This window comes from Peromyscus californicus, unplaced genomic scaffold (assembly GCF_007827085.1).
Source record: "Peromyscus californicus insignis strain IS unplaced genomic scaffold, ASM782708v3 Scaffold_9__1_contigs__length_137607984, whole genome shotgun sequence".
NCBI lineage: Eukaryota > Metazoa > Chordata > Mammalia > Rodentia > Cricetidae > Peromyscus > Peromyscus californicus.
The window spans coordinates 67744324-67768407 of record NW_026294617.1 but is presented as its reverse complement, the minus strand read 5'-3'; the positions used below and the strand labels follow the sequence as shown (position 1 = coordinate 67768407).

At 52.1% G+C, this 24084-nt stretch overlaps 2 long non-coding RNA genes across 41 annotated transcripts in view; one reads left to right on the top strand and one right to left on the bottom strand.

Annotated features, from left to right (window-relative positions):
* The window catches only part of LOC128106530 (uncharacterized), a 30118-nt gene extending 12366 nt beyond the window's left edge, over nucleotides 1-17752 (bottom strand). For 3 of the 40 annotated variants that reach the window (XR_008216750.1, XR_008216752.1, XR_008216749.1), the window contains exon 1: nucleotides 3283-3505. This is a non-coding gene — a long non-coding RNA (uncharacterized LOC128106530). The other 37 variants (XR_008216747.1, XR_008216748.1, XR_008216756.1 and 34 more) reach the window with 35 other exon arrangements.
* Nucleotides 16181-18252, top strand: LOC128106532 (uncharacterized). The gene is made up of 2 exons (XR_008216784.1): nucleotides 16181-16376; nucleotides 17895-18252. It is a non-coding gene; the product is annotated as an uncharacterized LOC128106532 (long non-coding RNA).
* Nucleotides 18253-24084: the final 5832 nt, after the last annotated feature.

The window sequence follows — 24084 nt, the reverse complement described above, 5'->3', positions numbered from 1 at the left end:
CCGCCCTGCTGAGAACCCCACCCACGCAAACACAGTGTGCGCTTAAAAAAGACACGAGCCCCGGGAATCCACAATCCTCCTTCCCTAAAGCCTTCTGGCCTCTTGGAGAGCCTATAGTTCAATATGCTTATGGGAGACAACGATAATAAAACCATTGTGGTTAGCAATCGAGGCTCTAAGTCTCCTAGGGATGAGCCTCAGGTGTGCAAAATATACATTTCTTTTAAAATTTCTTTGTTTTGGGGTGTGTGTGTGTGTGTGTGTGTGTGTGTGTGTGTGTGTGTGTATGGGGCGGGGATCTAGGCTGGCCAGGGACTTGGTATATAGACAAGGATGACCTTGAATTCCTGATCCTCCTCCTCGACTTCCCAAGTGCTGAGGTTAGAGGCCTGTGCTGTGATGGAGGACTGTGTAGCTCTGGCTGTCCTGGAATTTATTATGTAGACTGGGCTACACATCTGCAACACCATACAGAACACATTAGAAACAGTAATGATAAGGAAGCTTGTTTTTCCTGGTGCTGCTCCCCCGTCCACAAAAATCCCTAATAACCGTGAGGCTTTTCTTCTCTGCTTCCCTCTTCCTCAAGGCCAGTTGGCTCCCTTGGGTCTCACTTTCTCCAAGACAGAGTCCATGGAAGGAGCATTGGGTGTCAAGCCATTGAGTAACATCAGCTGCTCACTTGGGTCTGTGTGACATGGGATAACGGCATCTTCCTGGCAGTGTCAGATGATGAAAAAAGAAAAAAAAGGCATGTGGCCTTGGAGACCATCAGTCCCAGCCTAGAACCTGCTCCTTTTCTCAATTCAGGCTCCACCTCCCCCCACAACCAAACAAAACAAATTCCAAGCTTCTAAAACCACAAGAGGCCACCCCAAACCTCTAAAGGAGGCCCTCCCCAAACCACTAAAGGAGACACACAAGGGCAATAGGTTCCCTAACGCTCCAAATTTTGAATTTGGATTCTCCAATATTTCTCCCATGTAATACAAAATTGAATCAGTATCTTCTAGCTATAAAATCAAGTCCTGGGAGGAAATTTTAAATTTACAAAAGACACTGGAGTCTGTGCAATGACATTTTGCTCAGGTTTTTTTTTTTTTTTTTTTTTTTTTTGCCTCTTATTAGTCCTTACAGCCCTTGTCTCCAAGTGCCAGGTGGTCAAGTCCGGTCCAGAGCCATATGAATGCAGCGGGAATTCCTAGCCCTGGCCATGCTTGGTAGACCATCTTCTCGCTGTAGAAACCCTCTTTTACTAAAATATTTAGGTCAGGCCAGATAAATAGATTCTTTTTGCAGGAGCCCCAATTAATCTCTCTAATTCTTTGCTTTCTCCAGGCAGCACAGCTACACATTCCTTTGTGTTTGAGATCCTCGGAGCTCCCCGAGGCCGTTTGTTCCTTTGGGACATGATTTCCAAAAGTGAGGCTAGAACTGGAAGATAAAGACCTCCCCGACCTTTGGCCGTTAATGACAAAGCAGCCCGTGAGTCTTCAGGTCCTTAAGGTGCAAAGTGAAAGCAAAGAACCTGCCCCCAGGATCCCCGAACTCCAGTGGGGCGAAAGGGTCTCTGGCCATCCCCCGCCCTTGTTCTTGTGTGTTTATTTTCGCATCTCCCCGCTCCCGAATGAGTTCGTTGTGTGTGTGTGTGTGTGTGTGTGTGTGTGTGTGTGTGTGTGTGTGTGTGTGTGTGTCTTTTTAAGCACCCCACCCCGTGACAGCTCCTAGACCTGTTCCCACCTGGACAGTCTCGGCTCCCAGTAAATAAGCTGTGGGCTTCGGAGAACCCATCAAAGCAAAAGCCAGCTTCCTAGAGATATCCTACGAACCTCGAACTCCACCAGTCGCTTCGGAAGAGCCAAAGGGAAGCTGCTCACACCCGTCGCCCGCTGTTGCTCCCCAGAGGCGTCGACGCAGGGGAGGGGTGCTGGCACGTCCCCCGCCCCCCTCTCTCCCCGTAACTAGATTCCAACGATTCTGTCTCTCCCAGGAGCAGCTTCCCCGGGACTGGGGCCCGGTCTGCTCCGATCTGGCCAGGCCTCCAGAGGCTACCCCAAAGCGGCTTCTTGACGTCTTCTCAACTCAGCGGGTCGTGGGTAGACCTCGAAGGTGGCCTGGGCTAAGCAACCCTCGAAGGAGACGACCCGCCCCCGCCCCGGCCCCCCCCAGCCTCGCGGGGCGCCTGGCGCGGCTCTCGTTTCTGCGTGCAGCCCTGCGGCCGCCAGCGTTCCGGGCCCTCTGCGCAGTGTATGGGGTTATTTTTACTTTCGGTTATCTAGCTTTATGAAGACTCCACACCACTCATACAGCTAGATAACCAAAGATAACAACCAACCCCGCCTCCTGGTCGCCGCCGCCTCTTCCACGCAGCCTCCCGGCCGCCGCCTGGACCTCTGCAGTCTCGTGTCGCTCGACGGCGGGTGGGGGACGCGCGCGGTGTGGAGACGGCGAAGAGATGGGGTCCTGGACCTCATGCACTGACGCGACGAGACCTCGAAAGGTGAGGAGGAGGAAAGGATGCACCGGCCGACGGTTCTGAGGTCGGGAATCTAGGCTGGACCCAGGCAGCCCCAAGCCTGACCGCCCATTTCCCGCTCCCTCCTCCATGCAGAAGCGGGGTTCCGCCCCGTGCTCGTGGAAGGGCTTCAGGGCCTTTCGTGCCACCCGGGAAGACCGCAGGGACCGAGGCAGAGGCCTCCCCAACCTCCCCTGGTGTCCACACCCTCCTCTGGAAGGTGGAGTCTGAGCCCCGCGTGGGTGCGGCCGAGCCAAGCTCGCAGAAGCTGATCCGAACTGCGGACTGAAGGGCAGCGGGCCGCGAACCCCCGGGACCGAAACCCCAGCACTGGGGAAGCCCGAGGCCCAGAGAGGGAAAGCCTGTGACTGGAGGCGGGGTAGAAGGTGATACCGAGATTCTCCCGCGAGTCTCCCAAGGGCAAAGACCCCACCCAGAGAGAGATGGGCGAGCGGTCAGGACGTGGGGCTGCGGGAAGGGCAGAGGGCGGCCGGGCAGGTGCCCCGGGCTCTGGACCCCCCCGACCGCCAGAGCCGGTTTTGTACAAAAAGCTGCCGAGATCACCCAGGGCTGTGAAAATTGCCGGGGGGTCTGAGCGAGCGATGCCCTTAGTTGCTGCCGGGGGCGATCTGGACTGAACCGACTGGGAGGAGGTCCCGGGGCCGCGCAGAGGGTGTGGAGCGAGCTCTGTGGTCGCAGGTGGCGGACGCGCGCTGGACTCTGAGGCGCTTCCCTACCTCGTGCCCCACGCGGGTCGAGCCACTTACATCAAGCCCAGGGTGCCCAGTGGCGCTGTCCTGCGCAGTCTTCCGGCGCGATCCCACCCAGGCAGCGCCAAGGACGTGAGTCGAGGGCACCGGGGCTTACCAGGTGACCGGGCCGAGCAGGAGCCGGCGGGGTGGCGGGGTGGAGCGGGCTCTCGAGTCCCAGCTCCCTCCTCAGCCTTGGCCGCTGCTCTGGCGGGGGCGCTCTCAGGCTCCGGACTTTTCATTCATCCCTTCACACTCCTTCCTCAGGCCAGCCTCTGATTGGCTATACCTGGTCTGACGTCACTGCCTCGTTTCTTCCCCCCCCCCCCAATCCTCGCCCCCTCCCTCCCCAGGCCAGTCCAAGGCTCGCAATTGGGGTGCCCCTCCCCCAGAGAATGGGGTGGGGTGTGGGAACCAATGTCTTCGTGTGGATCCTCAGTCTTTTGCTGCCTACATCTACTACCCGCCTGCCACGTTTGAAATTCATTGCCATTTGCGGTTCTGATGGCCACCCTCGCTCTTCTTGGAGGTCCTGTATTTTCCATTTGGGCCCTACAGTACGTTACACCCTAAGTTCACAAAGACAGAAAATAGATTGGGGAAAATTCCCTCAAAGACAGGTGATCTTTTGTAACTTCAGTGCTGGGGAGGTTGAGGCAAGGGTATGGCTTGGAGACTCTATCAGTCCCAGCCCCCTCCCATCAGGGGAGTCTTTTTGAGTTCTAATCCCTCCTAATATCTAGGAGAGGTAAGGATCTCTTTTGTTCAAGGTTTTTCAACTCAAAACACTGAAGAAAAGACTCTGCAGTTTGAGACGCCTGCTGGGAAACAATGGGTGAGCAGAGGCAGCCCCCTCTGCATTCCTGGGCAACGTTTCTTGAACCTGTCTGCAGCATCAAGTTTCTATGAGAGGAAAGATAACCACAGCTGAGAATCCCAGCCGCGTTTGAGACTCGGAATATGGCCCCAACCCTGAAGGCCTTTCATAAGTCTTCTCTCCCTATACCCATGATCCTCCAGGCTCCACTGTGCCTGCTCTGGAGCTGGGCTCCAGCAGGAAGATAACTCTTCAGCACAGCTTAGTCCCTCAACTTTCTCCACCTGGCTCATTCAGCCAGATGGTCCTTCTCTCTGCCGCAGAAACGGAAAAGCACCGGGTAGTAGCCGGTTGCTGGTGGACAGGATTTGGGTCCTAGCTACAGTGACATTCTCAGAGCAAGCCATGGACCCCCAGGAATTGCTGTGTCTGCCCGTGAGCTGCCCCTCTGTGTTCCTACTCACCCTCTGCTAGGTCCCTTCTACAAAACTGGTTCAGGTACCCAAATCCTGCAGGTCAGATTAATACCGGCCAGCTCCCTTAACCAGGGACCCTAAAACTCTAGATCACCAGAAGTGGGACCATCATTTTAACCAGCAGGCCTGTCCAGATTTTTCTATCTGCTAGTCCATGTACAACCCAAGACAAAGCCAGACCTGTGTGTTGCTTGTCTTGCTTAGATGGAAGGTAGTGACCAGTAGGTTTAACTTGATGCTTCTCCCCAAACCAGGAGAATGTCTGAATACTCATCGCCATTAATGCTGGCAGCATGGGTGTGGGTGGGGCAGATCCGAAATGAGATAAAGCCCACCGGCTGTTTCCCTGCCAGAATGGTGATAGCAAGCTGAAGCAAATGGCCAGATCGCTCCAACGTCTCAGGGCATTCTCAGGGCCAGGTTTAGCCAGAATTCTCTGTTAAACCTCTACAGTGTCTTAAAGCTCTTTTCCAAGAGAGAGGCTAATTAATTGATTTAGGTACTGAATTAAATTAAGCACAGGGCCTCACATAGGCTAGGCAAGCCCTCAACCACTGAGCCTTCCCCTCAGTCCTCTTTTTATACTTCTTATTTTGTGACCGTCTCACTAGGTTGCTCAGGATAGCTTTGAAATTACTTTAGCCCAGACTGGCTTTGGAATTTTGATCATCTTGCCTCAGCCTCCCAAGTGCTGAGATTACAAGCCTATACCACCAAACCCAGCTAAGGGAGAGGTATTCTAGAAGCTTTGCCAGCTTGAATGCTTTACCATTTCAGAACTAGGAGTACAGTGTCCATGGTGAGGATGGAAGGACTGACAGAGAAAAAGACATACCCTACACTGTTTTCGCCTGCCCCCCACATGCCCTTACAGCTCAGAATGGGATGTCTGGAAGGTTTGGGGGCTCCTGGAGCCCCACTTGCAGAAAAAAGAGAGCTCTCCCCAAATACTCTCTAGGCAGTCCCCCTCTGAGCATGGTGCTAAATTGCAGTCCCCAAGTCCATCCCCATAAAGCTCTTCATATTTCTCCACCATGCCCGCAAACCCTTGAATATTTCTCTGTATGCCACCTCACACCCTTTCACCGGATGCCTGACACACACATTCCATGCACACTAAACTTCTCCACATACACTGGCCAAGCACCCCCAAAACATTTGCTCTTTCCACAAACCCGCTTAAAAGCCCTAGATGTGCCCTTCTCCCCCTCCCTCCCTTTCCAGCACCCAGAAGTGTGGAGGTTGGGGCCAGCCTTGTCTGCTAGCTAAAATGTTGCCCTTCCTTCTCGCCAATTTTCACCATTCCCTGCCAAGAGGTAAGAGGCAGCTGGACCAGTCAAGTCCTTCCTCTCAACCATTGCTGTGCTTTTATTGGGAAGTACACAAAGGTCTCCTTGCCTGATGTCCACTCCCTCCTCATTCTCCTCATGGCCAAATTCAGACTCAACTGGGCTTTCTCAAAACTAACCTTAAGGAAGAAATGAGCACCCTCAGCTGGGTTCTGAAATGTTCCCCCACACAGCAGATACAGAATAAAGCCCTGCTGCCTCTTATTATAGCTTTGAGCTTTTCAAGGGCAGTTCAGTCTAACAGTATCCAAATTAAGGAGAAGCTATCCCAGGAAAGAACACATAGCTAGTCTCGGCAGTCCTGGCCCACTGCACATAGCATGCCCACCCCTGGCCAACGCCTGAGGAAGCAATCTTTGTCCTGGTTCACAGGACAAGCCCAGCATCTCACCGCTCCTTTTCAGGGGTGCAAGTGAGTGGTACCTTCAGGCAAAGGGGATCTATGCTTGGAGGGAAGTAGAGGTCTCTCCACTCTTTTTAACTGGGATTAGTCCATGAATAAATCATGCTCTTCTAGCTTTAAACAACAACAAAAAAAAAACCCTTCAACGGTGTCCCTCAGGAACAAGGAGGATTTTGACATAGTCTTTGCCCATGAAGAGAAAAAGTAGGTAAGGTTCATGCAGAATATTTGAGAAACACACTTGTGTCAGAGGAGACCCATCTGCCCACTGGAGGCAGCAGGCCTGCAGAACTCACAGCTGGGCACAATAGTTCCAGAGGGTGAGATTGGTTCACCAGCCTCAGCCTCCTAAAAGAGACCTCAGCTGGAGCAGAGTCCTCTCTGTTTCCTCCAGCACAAAGCAGCCTCCTCTCTGGTGACCTGTGGACCTCACTGTGAGTCCTTCTTGGGAGATTCTGGAGAGAACATCCCAGCTCTTTGTGCTAATATGAGCCTTCATTTTTTGGGGGTCCCCGGGATCATACCTTGGACTCAACACATACTAGGTAAGTCCCCAAGCATTGAGTCACAGCCACAGAGCTGCCAACCTATTGTCTATGTGTCTGGATGACCCACAGAAAGAGAAACATGCTTATGCTATCTGGATGCAGCCTTTTGAGTCCTTATGTATACTTTGGCTTAAAGCACTTTTTTGAAATAGGTAGTTAAATAAAAACATAGTTTTTCCTTGTTTGCAAGGTGGATTTGCTTTGAAGACACAGATGAAAGCTTCATCAGTGGGTGAACTTATTTCTGAGGCAGAAGCTAATTATTATGACCACTATTAAACAGTATTCTGTTACTGAATATTTGCAATGTCTATAGAATTGTGGCGAATTAAAGTAACAATTGTCAGTTAAAAATGGTAAGTAATTTTTTTTTAAAAGTCTAGCCATATGCATAGATGAGGTGAGGATGCCTGGAGACTTGATCTAGAGGAGGTGGCCACTGAGGACACAACCTTCCTCATAAGAGGGGGAGTGTTCCCAGCCAGTGGAAACACTGCCTTTCCAGCCACTCCTGGTTCCTCCCAGACTCACTCACCTATTGTCCTGCTCCTAAGGTGTCAAGGAGGTGAGATAAAGTGACAGGGATCAGGCTCTTTCTATAAGACCTTCTATGGTCATATGCATGAGTGTGTAAATGTGTAACACACCCACAGTCACGCAAACACAGGCATGCACACTCACACTCATGAACTCAGATTCAGTGGCACATCCATGGACAAGTCTAGCAATATTACTTCCCAATTCTTAAAGGTACATGGCCTCGAATGCCCACCCACTCAGCTCTTTAAGGGCCTCAGGGCCCATTCATTCCAACCTGCACTCCTCCTCCCCTGGCTCACCTCTCACCCATACCCATATAGCTTCCTCTGTCCCCTTCTCAAGCCAACCACTTCCCCCACTTCCTCCATCTCTTCCCCCAGGAGGCTACGGAAGAAAAAGGAGGGTGCTTTGTGGAGCAATACCTTCCCTCTGCACAGAACCAGAGACAGGGTGGCCTTTTGTCCCCAGGCTGTGCTGTTGCATGGCCTCTTAGCTTTGACAATGCAGGTCATACTACAGAAGAGACCAAAATCAAAGGCTGGAGACCGGAAGGGACAGCAAGTAGGGTGGAGAGCTGGGAGAGCACCCAGGGGAACAGGATTGGCTTCCCTTTCTCCTCCCACACCCACACCACCATCAAAGCAAGGAAGGACATAAATACCCCAAAGCCAGAGATGCCGGCCACCTATGACGACATCCATCGATGATCGATGGGCCATGGAGGAGGCTGCTTCTAGACAACTGCTCCTGTGGAAGGCCTGTGGAAGGAGTGCAGAGGTTAGCGTTCAGTCCTCATCCCCACCATCATCAGTCTCCCCAGTTTTCCCCCTTGGCTCCCCGATTCAATCCTCAGGGATCAAGGCTGCCCAGCTAGGCCAACAAAGGACTGGGCAGTTCCAGGTCTCTCAGATCCTTTCTGCTCGGTGACTCTGACCTCACTGCCTTATCTTCACCTCCACTCTTCCACAGCTCCACCCCAGACCTTCAGGCCCAGTGCCCGCCCCGAGGTGAGCCCACCTGGAGGGGCTCTCTCACAGCAACCCAAAGCCCACCGCCCTCTCCTCACTGACTTCTGCCATTCTTGGGCTATCACAGTGCATAAGTGGGTGGAATGAAGGACCTGGGCTGGGGATATATTTCTGTCTACACTATGAACTGTAAACTGCTGTATGCATTGAAGACATCCTCAGTCATAGCTAGGCCTGGTGATACACACCTGTAATCCCAGCACTCAATAAACTGAGGCAAGAGAATCAAAAAAGTTCAACACCTTATCTGAAAAAATAATTATGAAACAAGATCTTTACAATCATGTTATCTCCCTTTCCCTACCCATCTCTGTCTTCAAATCCTTGAATCTCTCAGGATCCAGAAAGACATGCCATGAATGTCAGTTTTCTTCTTTTCATGTACACAAAAGGCATGGATACAAAGCAATGCTTATTATTTAATGTTTGATGTGGTGCTCCATACATATTTCACAGCGTTTTTCCAATTCTTTACATTCAGATTACATTAGGGTTTAGGGAACAGCAAAGGTAACTCCTAAAACACTCAGATGCAATTCCATACTACTTCATTTCTTTTCTTCCTTTCCTTCTTTCTTTCTTTTTTTTTTTTTTTAAGTCAGGAAGGAACCTAAATGCAGAAGAATTTGAAAGGGGAAAAAAGGCACTAGGGAGTAGGAATGAGCCTTAAACCCAAGCCAGCTTTCTAGGAGTGTTCTGTGTGCCTCTTTCCTACTTGCCTTGCTCAACTGACCCAGCTCAGCTGTACCAGCTCAGAGTCTTTGAGGGGGAAGGTCTCAGTCTGAAACTGTTATCCAAGAGTGCCCTCTTCCCCCATCTACCGACCTGTGAGAAGACAGGTAAGGGCAGGTGGCTCCTCTGATCGATTCAAAGAAGAGTTCAGCAATCCCTCGCTTTACCCATTGCTGCCCAGTCACCCCACCCCAGGCTCACACAGTGCAACATAAGAAGCCAGCCCAGTGTACACAGAACGTGTGTGTGTGTGTGTGTGTGTGTGTGTGTGTGTGTGTGTGTGTGTGTGTGAGCTGATGGCCTCTCCTAGCCTCTGGGGCACCAGGATCGCTCTTTTCTGTTCTAATCTCCACTGCTCCACAGGATTCCAGACTGTGTGTCAAAAAACACCGAGTCGGTGGGGACTGAGGGCAGGAGAGTGAGTGCCTCTTCCTTGCATCCTGGGCCTCTTAAAAAAATTAAAAACAAAAACCAAAATCCACTCCAAGACAGAACAGCTCTATTAGGTAAATGTGAAGAAAGCAGAGAGAGAGAGAGAGAGAGAGAGAGAGAGAGAGAGAGAGAGAGAGAGAGAGAGAGAGAGATCCCCCAGCCCCGTGTCTGCTCCTCACTCTCTTCCCACTCATGGGAACAGGGTGAAGAAAAATGAAATGAATATAAATCCTGTAAAATGGTTTTGGGGTTCTTCCGATTCTGGCTTCCACCTTCCTAGAAACATTGCACCTTCCCTCTCACCCCAAAGTCCCACCAGACTTGCTTTCCCTAAAACCCAGTCTCTGGGACAGATCGGAATAAGGCAGAGCAGGGAAGAGGACCAGCAGTCCAGATTCTGAGCCATTTCCCTGTCCTCTCCACTCTCCTGCCTGCCTCTCCTCTGCTGCATTAAGATGTTGGCCATGTCTGGGGGAGTGAAGGGAGGGGCGGATTAATAGGATCAGTAGCACGGTGACCCTCCCCACCCTCCCACCCCCAATCTCAATGACTAATTTACTGAACTCTGGACTGGCAGGGACTGGGTAGGGAGAGAGATCAGGGGCCTCTGGCCTGGGGCAGAGCCCTTGCTTCCAGCTCCCGCATGGATGCCCTGGATGCCCAGGAAGCAGGGGTGAAAATGCGTGGGCAAGAGTCCAATTCCACACACACCTCCTTGTCGCCTGCCTCCTTTTTATGAACCCTCCTAAATCTTTACCAGCTTCTCTTTCTGTGATTGTGGCACCAGCCTCCATTAGCCAGGAGGAAGTCTAGGTTTGAATGCCTGGACTCCTTTTCTAGGGTATCGCTCCCCAACTCCAGCCCAGATGCCTGCCAGGGTTAGGACCCTCCCTGGGCCCCAGTGGCTACTTACCTTGCCTCTGTGAGGCGAAGAGGCGATGCTGGCGCGTGGCTGCGCCGCCGCCACCGCCGCCGCCGCCGCGGGTCTCTCCCAGCTCTTCTCTTGTGGAGTGGAGGATGCGACTCGGGTACCGCTGACGCTGACGTAGCATCTCCTATCCATTCAGGAATTTCGTTTGCTTCTTTCTTTCTCTTGCTGCTCTCCCTGGAAAGCCAGGAAAAAAAGGGGGATGCTGCCCCTATCTGAACCATGACCACCACCAAAATAACAGCCTCCCCGCCAGAGCGGCCGCCTCCTTCCTTCTCAAGCCTGGGTGTGTGTGTGTGTGTGTGTGTGTGTGTGTGTGTGTGTGTGTGTGTGTCTCTGTCTTTGTCATCTCTGCTTTCTTCTGCCTTTTCTAACCAGATGCAGGAAGAAGGGGCCAAGGGACACTATTGTTTCTCCAGACCACCCTTGTCCCCAAGGAAGCAAGGAAAAGAGAATGAATGACAGAAGTACCCTTGTCCCTGTCCCCAGGCATCTTTGAGTTTTAATTCACTTTTGAACTTAAGGCTCTGATTGGATGTGTGCGGGGCGTGTGGAGAGCGGAACTGACAGGGACTCAGAGAAGGCACCCTCTGCCATTTGAGGTTGGGGTGTTTAGTCCCTCCTTCCCCAAACTCCTCCAGCCAGCTAGCCCCAACAGCTGGATTAATCACAGATTTAGATCTTGGTTGTGAAGGAATAACCGGCCACTGGAAGATAAAGCTGAGAACTGGACTGGAGACAGGGGCCACCAGCTCGGGGATGTCTAGACAGGAGGGGTGGGACCACAGGCTCAAAGTGGGAGATAAATTATCTTGTTCATAGAGGACGAGAACGATTTGGAGGTTGGTTTCCAGGGTTAGGATTTAATATTTGGTGGAAGGTGAGGCCCCAATGGTACAATGGTCGAGACTCTTTTCTTTCACCCCCCCTCCCAGCCCCTCCCCCTCCCCCCTCCCACTCTTCCTGGCCTGCATGGGAACTCAGTCTGAGCTCAGAGTGACAGACAGCAGGCTGCATGCTAATGAAGTTTGTCTCAAGTTCATTGTCAAAGCCCCCCCTCCCCATGGCCCCCTTCCCTTCTCTCTCAAACACAAATCTCCCTCCAACTTTTGTCCCACAGATCTGGAGGCCACTTGAGTCTCTGCTGGCTGGCTCCCCTCTCTCACCCTCCCCCACGGCTTTCAGTCTCTCCCTTCTCCCCACTACTTTCCTCAAATGGGGAGTGTGTGAGGGGGCTTTCTTCTCCGAGCCTTCCCAGACACCTCTGGCCCTGGCATCCCTAAGCCCCAAGGAGGGATTCTGAGGGTTGAAGTGTCAGAGTCTTCTGACAGTGGCCCTTCCCCATTCCCTAGTAAAAAGCTGCCCCCCTTCCAAGTCTCCTATCCCCCAACTCCCAGCCCTGTCTGGACCCAGTCTCCCCATTCCAGTCCAGCTGCCCCTCCCCCACCCCTCCCATTATGATTATTTCACTCTCCCTTGATTACATCTGCTTCACTAGCTCAGAAATAAAGATCCTTTGAGACTAATTTTGCACCCCCATCCCTCCCCTCCCCTTTCCTCTAGCTCAGGCTCCCGTTAGCTCCTTTCTCACCGGCTGGAAGACATTGAGTTCCTTGTCTAGGGAGCTGGGGGGTTGATAGGAGGGGGGTGCCAATGGAATGGGGGGGGTCTCTCCAACTCCAGGAGGACGTGTCCAGCAATCCAAACCTGTCCTTCTTTTGTTCCTACAATCTCTTCATACTGTCGCCACCCTCTGAAGCTTGCCTTCCCTCAGTAACCAGGGGCTAGGGAAGGAAGGGGAGGACCCTACACTCACCCCACCCTCGATTCCGGGAGAGAAAAGGGGAAAATTTTAAATCCCCCCTCATTAGCCAGAAAGGAAGCAAAAGGGGATAATTATAATTAAAAGCAGACAGCTGTGGATCCGTCTTTTATGTTGCTCCAAGCCTCCGCCCCATTTCTTCCATCACCCAGAAATCTGCCCCCTGTGTATCCTGGTCCGGCTCCTGCTGCGGTGGGGCTCACATGGGGGGAGACAGGCACAGGACTAGGCCCTTTCACTTCCTCTCCCCATAACACTTTCTGGAAAATCTTATTAGGCCCAGGAAATACTGTATCCCTCTTCCTGGCTCATAATCTGTACCTCGAAAGGTGGATCTAGGGGAGGTGGGGGCATTCGGATGAGAATAACCAATTCAATAGTGTGGGGATATCTTTGCTTTTCCTAAAAATAACCACCATGTTCATAATGGCATTAATACTAAGAACGAACTATAACTCAGAATGTTTTCTCATTCCTCCTTGCTCGGAATTGCCTCAAAGCCAGAAGAGAGCACATAATAACAAAGAGGGCTTGTAGGCTAGAGTACAGGCACACAGATACATATGTATGCCTGATCATTTTGGGGGTGGAGTTGCAAGGCCTATCTCTGCTATCATATGTATTTATAGAACTTGAGCTTAAGCCAGAACAGCAGGGTAATTGTGGCATCATTAGCATATATGCAAATCAGGCAACCTATATACACTGAATGGAGGCAAATTATTATTTATTCTCTTCCCTTTCTCCTTCCCTGGTATAAGCTCTGGTTCCTCTTGTAGCTGCACACCAGCAATTGCCTGACATTGTAAGAGGGAACTGTAGCCCTGGAGGAGGGGGCTGAGGTGGGGGAGACAAAACGCAAAAATGATGAAAGCCAGCAAGAAGGTTTTACCCATTTTACTTATTTGGGAAGAGTAGGGAGAGAATGGGTATGGAGGCTGAATGAACAAGGCGGCTGAGGTAGTAGGGAGAGATAGGACCTCAAGACAGGGACAGCCTTAAGGCAAAGATAGACCCGTCCATAGGGAGTGAGGAGCCAGGCATAGAGAACCTTCTTTGGATCTATGTATCTGGGCTGAGCTGGGGGGTACACATCCACACTCACTGCAGGCCTGGAGACTGAGCAGCTCCAGAGCCATCCTTATCAAACCCTTTCCCCTAGTAAGTGGCCAAGGCCCCCAAGCTCTGATGGATTTATTCATCTCATTACCACATGCACACAAACTAGGACCAAGGCTGACCTGAGAGCCTTTCCCACCAGCGCTGGGGTGGAGAGCTCTCTTTGCTTCCGGGAAAGCTTCAGCCTGGGCTCTCTGTGATCAGCCCCTGGTTCATATTCCATCCCCCTGTTACTCGGACTTCACACCACCCAGAACGAGAGACTGGACAGTTTCAGGTTTTATTGATTTCCCCGTCTGTCTGTTATTTCTAGGGCTCGCTGGGCTGGATCGGACTTGTCTTCCTCTGCCTTGCAGGCAGGATGCTGCTGGCCTTGGATGGCTGTGGAGCACCCAAGAGTGGCATCAAACCCCAGTTCCACCCTGCTCAGAAGGAGCCTCTAACTCCTAAGGGAGTGTTTCTTTTTGACTGATCCCAAAAGCTCTTTAAATTTTTTTCTATTACGTTTGTTTTTTTTATAGTGGGGGTTTCCACTGTACGCACACGGTCAGAGGACAACTAGGAGGAGTGGGTTCTCTCCTTCCATCCCGTGGACCCCAGGAATTGAACTCAGGTCATCAGCTTGTGCAGCAAGTGCTTTGCCTCCTGTGCCCTCTCCTGCCCGCCCCCCAACACTCTTTTGACATCCCTAGAGGTGTCTCTGTCAACTCCCCCTTCTCCCTTTCCTTGCCCATCCATCTGGCATCTACAAAGCCCTTGCCAACGAAGTCACACTCTACAAAGGCGACACTGGGGGGGGGGGCGGGGGGGGCGGTCACTGAAATTGGGAAAGGGTCTGAAATGTCCCTGAGAGCAATGCATATAAATATTCAAAGAAGCAGGAACCAAAAAGAGGTAAAAGCAAACAACCTCAGGGCTCCAGTCAGATGTGTGTCCAAAAAAATGAACCTGTGTTTCACACAGGGTTTGTCACTCACGACTTCACAGCCACCTTGAGCATCTGTATCGGCCTTCACTCCTGCATCCAGCCGGGGTCTTTGTGGTCGTGTTCAGTGGAAGAGCTGAAGCATAGGGAGAGCATGGAGAAAGAGCTGAGGAGGCAGAAGCCGGAGGAGAACAGGAGAAACACACAAAATCCGGGTGGGTTACTGCCTGTGGAACGAGAGGCGGATGCTGGGAGGCACCACAGCGCAGCCAAGGACAGAGCAACTGCCCAGTCTGTCAGGCAGCCCTGGGGGCTGAACTTTCATTTCCCACCCCACGGGAGGGAGAGACCTGGGACAGGACCTTTACATTGGCTCTGTTCAGTCCAGAAACTGAGAGCAGATTTGCAATGTCACCAAGCATGGTCTGCACTTTACTAACCTGGAGCCACTCGGATGATGGAAGGATGCCTTCCCACACTGGCTCCGTACATGTGGGCAGCTCGCTTAGGGTCTATACACTTTCCTACCTCTGTAGTTCTCCCACATGATAGTTAAACCCCAAACCTCTGAAGCTGTGTACGCAAGAAAGTCTTGCATTGGTATCATCTCTCCTCCCAATCCTCCCAGCAACTGGAGTGGACACCAGTAACTGTACACTGCTGGTCTTCTGGACTTCTGTGGAGCAGGTGCTCCTGTTCCTATAACAGATCTGTATTTTATCCAGTGTAATCTGTAATACATCGGCCAGGTATGTCTGGTTACCACTTTCACTGATGCTTTGGAACGTACCTTTGAGACCTGGAGTAACAGCTCACACAGCCCTTCACCCTCAGAGTCTCTCCTGAAAGCAGCCCAAATGCCCTCATTCGGTAGCTTGATTATGTATTCACTCTACAGTGATAAACCACCATAACCACACAGTCTCCTCCATCCTGGAACAAGAGAAGCAAAGACTAGCATACCAGCTTGTTATCGGTCCCCAGAAGCTGGAGAGGAGTCTCCTGTTCTCCGTCTCCCTGCCTGTGTGTCAGGACCCACACATCTGTACACATTACTTTATTCCTAGAACCATATGCATCTCTTGTTTGCTGTCACATAAAGAGATCTCCACACGGACCCTGGTCAAGCACTGTCTCTGCGTTTGACACAGGCAGGATAGCATGGCTCCTGGCCGGCAAACACAATGGCTGTCCGTTGACTGGCTTTCTCGCTGCAGAATGGGTAGGCAGACTTTTCTAGGTCTGATATTCACTTCTGAGGCTAAGCACTCCTCTGGGCTTTGGTGGCACTCTTGAGCAGTGACTCCAGCCACAGCCCCAGTGTTGGCAGAGGGAAGGAGTCTGGGTGGGTGTATGTGGGTGTTCTGTCCCCGGTGACCTCTAAGTTAACACTGAGACTGAAACCTGCCCCTTACTGGGTGTGAGCAAGTAGGTTTACCCTTGCTTTGTGTCTTGCTTATATTCTGAGTGCACAGCCTGTGTGTACTGATGGGGATATATGCATCATGACTGAGTGTACAGTCAGGGTCTGTGTGTACAGTTTGGGGCTTCATGTAACAAGCTGATCCTGGCGTGGGGTGGTGGTGGTGGTGTGTGTGCAGAAAGTTGGCTTGAGTTGGCTGTGGCGCTCCCAGGTAACTAGATGTAGAGGCAAGGGCTTGCGGTCCTGAAGACACCCCCCCCCCCCCATCCGAGGAGTCCCAGTTTCTGCTATCTCTATCTGCCCTGCGCTAGGCTAGGCCGGGAGGAAGCAGGACTAGCTGGCAGGCCTTTTTGTGTGGCCCTCAGCGGCGCTCCCCCCAACCCTGTGGTGCAGTTTTCCGAGTTCAGCAAAGTCCACGTAATGGCGTGGATCAGCCTGGATGTACTAGGTGCTCTGAGGGGGAAGAATAAAGTGTGGGGCCACTGAGTGCCGGCACGCGGGTGGGCTTGGGAGGTTGTTCCTCGTTGACCCGCTCTCCCTTGCCACTCACAGAAGATGCTGCGGTGTGTGGTACGTGAGAGTCTTGTCCCTGAAGTGGGGAGGAGAGAAAATCAAGGAGCCCGGACTTGGGAGCAAGAGGATGAGAGAGATGGGGGTGGGGGAGTGCACCTGGAAACAGATTTCAAAAACAGAACATCTACTTGGAAAGAAATAAAGCATTAAGACAAAAGAGATAGTAATGCTAAATGAAGCTAGAAAGACGACCAAAGACACGTTCGGGTTAGAATTCTGTGCGGGGAGCCGGGCTGGGCGGGGCGGAGGGGGCGGACGACGCACCTGCCCTGGAAGGGCCTCGACCGGGCGCGGCGGCGGCGGCGGCGGCGGCGGAAGCGGGAGCCGGAGTCTGGCTGCTCGCTCGCCGCACCCCAGACCTCGCTCGGACGAAGAGCAGAGCGCCAGGGGCCGCCCCAGCCCAGGGCGCGGCGGAGCGCGCTGGAGGACGGCCGGAGGCTCGAACCCTGGGCGGGCGGCCGAGCCTGCGCCAGTGGCGCCCCGCGGTGTCCGGTGCCCGGGTTGTGACCGAGAGGCTTGGCCCCGGGGAGGGCCGTGGAGCCGGGACCGCGGCCGCTCCCCGTTTCGTCCCTAGCGGCCCGGTTCTCCCGGACGCTGCGCTCCCCGCGGCGGGTCCCGCTCGCATCCCAAGGCTAGGCTGGGCGAGCTTGCACCGGGTCTGGAGGCGCCGCCGACGGCGTCCTGGGCCCCGCACCCTAGCAACCGGGACTCTAAGGCTGGGTCAGTTCATTCTCCCCGAAACCTGAGCAACGCCCCGGGCCCTCCAGGTCTTTCCTGCTGGGCGAGAGGGCCGCCGCCGCCGCCGCCGCCGCGAGCTCGTGGCCACTTCCCCCGGCTCTAGTCTGAGGTCCCCGCAGCCCTTCCTGTAAGAAGGGGATGAGTAAACGTGACAGTTCGCCTAAGACCCACCCTGAGCTGATGGGTCAGTCAGCGGACCTGTTCCCAGAAAGTTCTGGACCTCATCAAAACGAGGGATGTTAGCGCGAGTGGGTGTGGGCCACTCCCTAGCTTCTGCTGGGGATCCAGAGAACCCGCAGGGGGCCGGGCCGGGGTGACTGGCCGCTTGGGGCCCCGGGCAGGTGGGAAGGGCACCGACTGCCGCGCAGTCCGGCTCACAATCTCTTCCTGACCTGACAAAACGGTGGAGGAAAGCGGCCTCCCGGGGTGGCGGGTGGCAGGGTGGCGGTGTCTTGTACCTGGGCTGGGCTCTGCTCACTCGCTCAGGAGGGTTGCGTGGATTTTCCGTTTGGTATGGCGTTTAGGGTTGGGCGGATGGCCGTCCCTCCTCTCTGCCTGTACCCCCGCTTCTGAATCCCATCAATTTCTCTCAAATAAACAGATACATGGCATATTGTCGCTCTTCAAAAAAAAAAAAAAATGGCATAAAACAATTCACGGTAGATTGAAATAGCCTGACATAAAACGCTGCACGAGTCAGATTCCTCTCAGGGCCTCTGCCTGAGGCATCTTTTAGAGTTGACACTCTCTAAAACGTTGTGATTTTTTCTTCTACAGGGCGGCGGCGGCGGTACAGAGGCCCAGACTGACGTGCCTTCTACTTGAAATTGAATTTGTACTGCCTTTCTACGTTTACCACCAGGAGCAGCATTATTATTTCGAGAGAGTTTTGCGTGTTGCCCTGGCTAGCCTTGAACTCACAGCAACCCTTCTGGCTTAATATTTTGTATTTCTTAATAATTTGTATTTTGTTTCTTTTTTTCCTTTGGGTGTGTGTTGGGGGGGGGTTGGGTCTTGAACCTATGGCCTTGAGCACAGTAGGCAAGCACTCTATCTTGGGGCTATATCCGTAGCCCCCACTTCTTTTGTTTGTGAATTTATTCTAGGAGACTTGTGAACATGGTACATATTTTGATTTGTGTTTTGTTTTTCCTTTTTGTATTTTTGTTTGTTTGTTTGTGATAATGCCCATATAGCCTAGGCTGGCCTCAAACTCCTTATATAGTCAAGGTTAGCCTTGAACTGCTCATCCTCCTACCTTCCAAGTGCTGGGGTGACATGCACTGGGTACTATGTTTAACTCTATGCTTTAGGTTTTTTGTTTGCTTGCTTTTGTTTTTTTGTTTTGTTTTTTGTCTTTTTTGTTTGTTTGCTTTTTTTTTGTTTTGTAGCCCTGGCTGCTCTGGAACTCACTTTGTAGACCAGGCTGACCTCAAACTCAGAGATCTTCCTGCCTCTGGCTCCCAAGTGCTGGAATTAAAGGCGTACACCACCACTGCCCAGCATGCTTTAGTTTTTAATAGTCAAAGTAAAATCTGCAAGTGCAATTAAATTCACTCAGATACCTATCCAGAGACAGATGCAACAATAAATTGGGATGTGTAGGCCAGGCATGGTGGTGTAAGCCTGTAATTCTAGCACTGGGGAGACAGAGATAGGGAGATAACTCATAAATTTGATGACAGCCTGGTCTATATAGCAAGCTCCAGGCTAGCCAGAAGTACACAGAGAGACCTTGTTTTAAACAAAACAAAGCAAATGTTTGGAAAATGACTTACAATGCTAAAATAGATAAACATGACGTTCAGGAAGGGAGAGTTTGGACTTGCTTATCAGCATGAGTAGGTTTTACACCACAGTGTTGTAACGATGGGGGGGGAGGGTAAAATGGAAGGAGACAAATAACACTGTTCCACTTGTACAGACTAGAACAGGTGGACTAGACAGAGGTGTGGCTCCCAGCACGTTTCTGCATTAGGAAGACAGGGAGTCAAATAAAAGGCCAGGGAGAGCACAAGAGAGAGCAGGAGGAAGATAGAGGCCGGAGACACAGGAAAGCTATGGGTGTGGAGGCGGTCTCAGCCCTCCTGCTACCCCTATGACCTCAGGTAAATCACCCGCCTGTCTGCAGCCATTCCAGTGCCTCCTCACTCAGCGCCAGGCCTGAAATCCTGCACATCCAGCTTTCTGTATAAACTGCAAGAAGTCAGTTTGAAATGGGGTCCACAGACAACCTCCATCAGCACCCACAATCTCACCATGCCTGGTGTCTGGAGAGGGCTCCACTTAGCGGGACCTCAGTAAGGAGGGGAGCCCTCCCAGGCTAGGGCAGCTTGCCATGCCTTTCCTATCCCTCCCAGTTTCTCAGTCCCATGTCCCCACAGTGGATGCCTTCCATGGGGTCTGCTGTAACAACCCTTAAGTGTGGAAGAGGAGATGGGCCTGAGCTATAGCTTTGGGAATGCTGGGGAGGACATGGATGGAGATCTTGGGGCAGACAGACTTTGGACACTACGAGTTTTCTTTCCTTCCTAGGCAAGAGATTCAGTGACATTATCTTTACCACCCCCACCCCACTCCCATACCCCGGGTTAGGAGGGTCTGAGTACACATGCCGAAGAAAGTGAGGCTGGAGGACTGGGGTCCTTTCTGTCTCCAAGGAAGAGAGTCTAAAGAACTCCCCCCAAGCTCTCCAGAGCGGGATTCCACCGCTCCCAGAGGGGTCCATTCTAACAAGGTGCCCCTCGGCCTGCCCCTCCCTCCCCAGGAGCTGAAGCCGCCAAAGGTTCTGGAATATAATGGATCATTTTCCAATTTACCAGGGTCTTAGAGATTACGCCGCTAATCCCATCAAAGACCATCTGCTTACATTGTCCCTCCTGAGCCAAAATAAATAGACCCTTTACTCCTTCCACTTCAGCCCCTCTGGGGCATTTGTACCAAGAGAATGGAAAAGGCCCACCCCACCCTCCCCACCCCCCTCCCAACTGAGCCCTGGACAGAAAGGCAGAAAACAAACTTAGCTTGTCTGAGGTGTGAAAGGTCACTCAGGCTCCTGACCTGCCTTCTTCCCAGAGAGCCTTCCCTGATGGGAATAGGGAGAGGGGCGGGCCAGAGCTCTAGGGGTCTCTCAGGATCAGCCCCCTGTGGAGGTATGGGACAGGCTATTCAGTCCCCCACCGCCCTGCTGTCTTTGCCTCGAGGCTACCTTAGCCCAGGCCAATTCTGGGCTCTTTCTAGTTATTTTACATTTCCCCCACCTGAGTCTACTGGGACATAATTACTGAAATCTGGCTTTCATCCGTCCCTTGGCAAAATTATGGGGGAAGGGGCACAAAAATCCAATAAACACTAATATGTTTTTAATCTCCATGCATTTATTCTGAGGGCTCTTCCCGCTTGCTCAGCCACTGGTTAGTACCCTTGTCTAGAAGGACTTGGTAAACCAGAGGAGAGGTTAGAAACAACATCTCATCAGTCTCCTTCCTCACAGTATGCATGGACAGACAGTGAGGTGCTGGGGAGATGGATACATAGGTGTGCTGGCTAGTTTTATGCCAACTTGACACAATCTAGAATCTTCAGAGAGGAGGGAGCCTTAGTTGAGAAAATGCCTCTGTAAGATTGGGCTGTAGGCAAAACTGTAGGGCATTTTCCCAATCAGTGATTGATGGGGCAGGGCCCAGCCCACTGTTGGGTGGTGCCATCCCTATGCTGGTGGTCCTGGGTTCTATAAGAAAGCAGGCTGAGCAAACCGTGGGGAGCAAGTCAGTAAGCAGCACCCCTCCATGGCCTCTGCATCAGCTCCTGCCTCCAGGTTCCTGCCGTGTTTGAGTTCCTGTCCTGACTTCCTTCAGTGATGGACTGTGATGTGGAAGTGTGCGCCAAATAAACCCGCAATTCCCCAACTTGCTTTTGTCAGGATGTTTCATCACAGCAACAGGAACCCAAACTAAGGAGGCAGAGTGCTTGCTACAGGAGCCCAAGGCACTGAGCTCGGATCCCCAGCAGGATTTAAAAGCTAACAGGACTGATGGAATGAATCTGCAATCCGGGCCAGAGAGGCTGAGACAGGAGAACCCTGGGGGGTTGTGACCAGCCAGTTGAGCTCAAACGGGTAGGAAGGTGGGCTCTAGGTTCAGAGAAGGACCTTACTTCAAAAACAAAAGGAGGAAGGCAATAGAGGGAGACACCTCCATCAACCTCTGGTTTCCATATGCATGCACACACATTCACACACATCACCATGCATGTGCCCTCACACACTGACAGAAAACTTAAAAGAAATAATAAAAATAAAAAGATAGTGACTGCCGTGGAAAGGAATAGAAAACAGCACAAGACAGTGAAAGTGGACCTTACTGAGGAGGAGGTCCAGATGTTGAGGAGGCCAGCGAGTTCTCAGGAACAGCCCACCTCTGCACTTTCCTTAGCTGATGCTGTTTCCACCTCATTTTATCATTCAGCCATTATTGCTAGCTGCTTTCTACCCTGCTCAAGGACCTGAAGGGGGTCAATCTGAAGAAGCCAGTCTCCCCAGCTCTGCCAAACAACCGCTGATTTGGGGGTGATGGCCACGAAGGACTGGTCCCCAGGAGGGGGACTTACTTCATTTGGAAAAGCAGCTGAGGTGGGGGACAGAGAAAGCAAATGGCTTTCTTCCAGCTGGGGATCTTGGGCACGGGGCCTTCGCCCTCTGACTCCCCTTCTCCTTTAGACACAGAGATCAAGCCTGCCCCCGGGGCTGCTGTGAAGTTGCCAGAGACGGCGGCACACCATTCCTGATGTGCTGCAGAATGAGGCAGGGAATGAGCCCCAGTCAGATGTTAGGAGACGCCCATCCACTTAAGAGAGAGATGGGGAGTTTTGAGGCTTTGCCTTCAGACACAAAAGATGAACTCCTAGTTCCTAAGTTGATTCACGTGACAAATGTTTGCTGGGTGCCTCCCTGTGTAAGGTAGTAAGGGATCAAAAAAAAAAAAAAAAAAAAGTCTGGGGATGTGTCATAAGTGAAGAGTGAAAACAGGGACATTGATTACTGCTCAGAAAATATAGGGAGAAATTCTGTGGAGAAATTCTAGCACATGTCTGTAATTCCAGCATATGGGAGGCTATGGCAAAAGATGAAGAGTTTAAGGCCATCCTGGCTACAAGCTAGGAGAGAGAGAGAGAGAGAGAGAGAGAGAGAGAGAGAGAGAGAGAGAGAGAGAAACACACCAGAGCAAAGCAGAATCAGGATGGCTTTGTCATAGAAGGTGTATGAGCTGGGTTGTCTCCTCCGAAGGATGAGGGCGTCACAGAGCACACAGGGTGTGGGAGAAAGCAGGTAGTATGAGAGACCATGTTAGTGACGCAGGTCCCAAGATTTCAGATATCTAGGTACCACTAGCCCAATGTGAGCCACTCCCGTCATGTGACTGCTTGATGCCAAGGTGGTCCTTGGCTCTGAGAATGACCTTATCCAGATTAAAGGAGGTGACAAGAGCCGCTGGGACTAGCTCCATCTGAACAGAAGGCTGGCTCCTGAGACAGCCCCAGGCAAAGGACCAGGGACAAGCAGGGAGGCCCTTGCTGCATGAGGTCGGGTGGGGCAGTGGGTAGCTGACTACTTCACCTCGCCCACCCCCTTGTCGGCATCTTAGACTAGGGTTCATGGTGACCATTAAGTGAGATGAGGTGACCTTGCAAAGTGCCTGGCATATGGGGGGAATACTTGAAACGACTCAGAAAGAGTGTCTCCTGAGGTGAAGATTTGTGAGGAAGAAATGACTCCTAGAGACGTAGCGCCTGTCTGCAGTTGTTAGTGGCCGTCCGGGCAGAAAAGGGTCAGACTTACCTAACACTACAGGAGACTCTGGGACTAGGAATGGGGAAGAGGGAGGTGAGGGTGAGCGTGCAGAGCAACAGGCAAGCGTTTGGTGGTGCGCATCTGGGGTCTCCGCACTGGAGGGTGCAGGCCGGAAAAGCCTGAGTTCAGAGTCGTCCTCTGTGCTGGTTAGTGTTTATCAGCTTGACACAGATCCGGTTAGCCGGGAAGAGGGAACTTCAAGTTAGAAAACGCCTCCATCAGACTGGCCTGTAGGTAGGTCTGTGGAGCATCATCTTAGTTAATGATTGATGTTGGAGGTCCCAGTCCACTGTGGGCTATGCCGCCCCGGGGCAGGTGGGGCTGTAGAAGAAGGCAGATTGAGCAGGCCATGGGGAGCTAGCCAGTGAGCAGCATTTCCCCGTGGTCTCTGCTTCAGTTCCTGCCTCCAAACTCCTGCCCTGAGTTCTTGTCCTGACTTCTCTCGGTGATGGATTGTGATGGGGATGTCTAAGCCAAAAAACCTCTTTCCTCCCCACGATGCTTTTGGTCATGGTGTTTAGCAAAGCAGTAGAAAGCGAAGTAGCGTGCTGTGGTGATTTGAATAAGAATGGCCCCCATGGGTTCATACAGGTGTGGCCTTGTTGGAGGAAGTGTGTCACTAGGGGTGGGCTGTGAGGTTTCAGAAGCTCCTTCCAGGCCCAGGCTTGTTCTCTCTCTGCTTGTGAATTAGGAGGTAGCTCTCAGCCACTCCAACACCATGCCTGCCTGCTGCCATGCTCTCTGCCATGGTGGTATTGGACCTAAGCCTCAAAAACTGTAAGCAAGCTCCCAACTAAATGCTTCCTTTTATAAGAATAGCCTTGGTCATGGTGTCTCTTCACAGCAACAGGACAGTGATTAAGAAAGACATCCTCCAAGGCCAGCTGAGGGCTGTATGGGACCCTATCTAAAAAAAAAAAAAAAAAAAAAAAAACCATGGAAACCTCCAGAAAAGACCATAAATGGCCAATTAAGGTATGAAGAAGGAATTTCTCTTTGGGGTGGTTGATTAAAAACATGATTCTTGGCCGGGCGGTGGTGGCGCACGCCTTTAATCCCAGCACTCGGGAGGCAGAGCCAGGCGGATCTCTGTGAGTTCGAGGCCAGCCTGGGCTACCA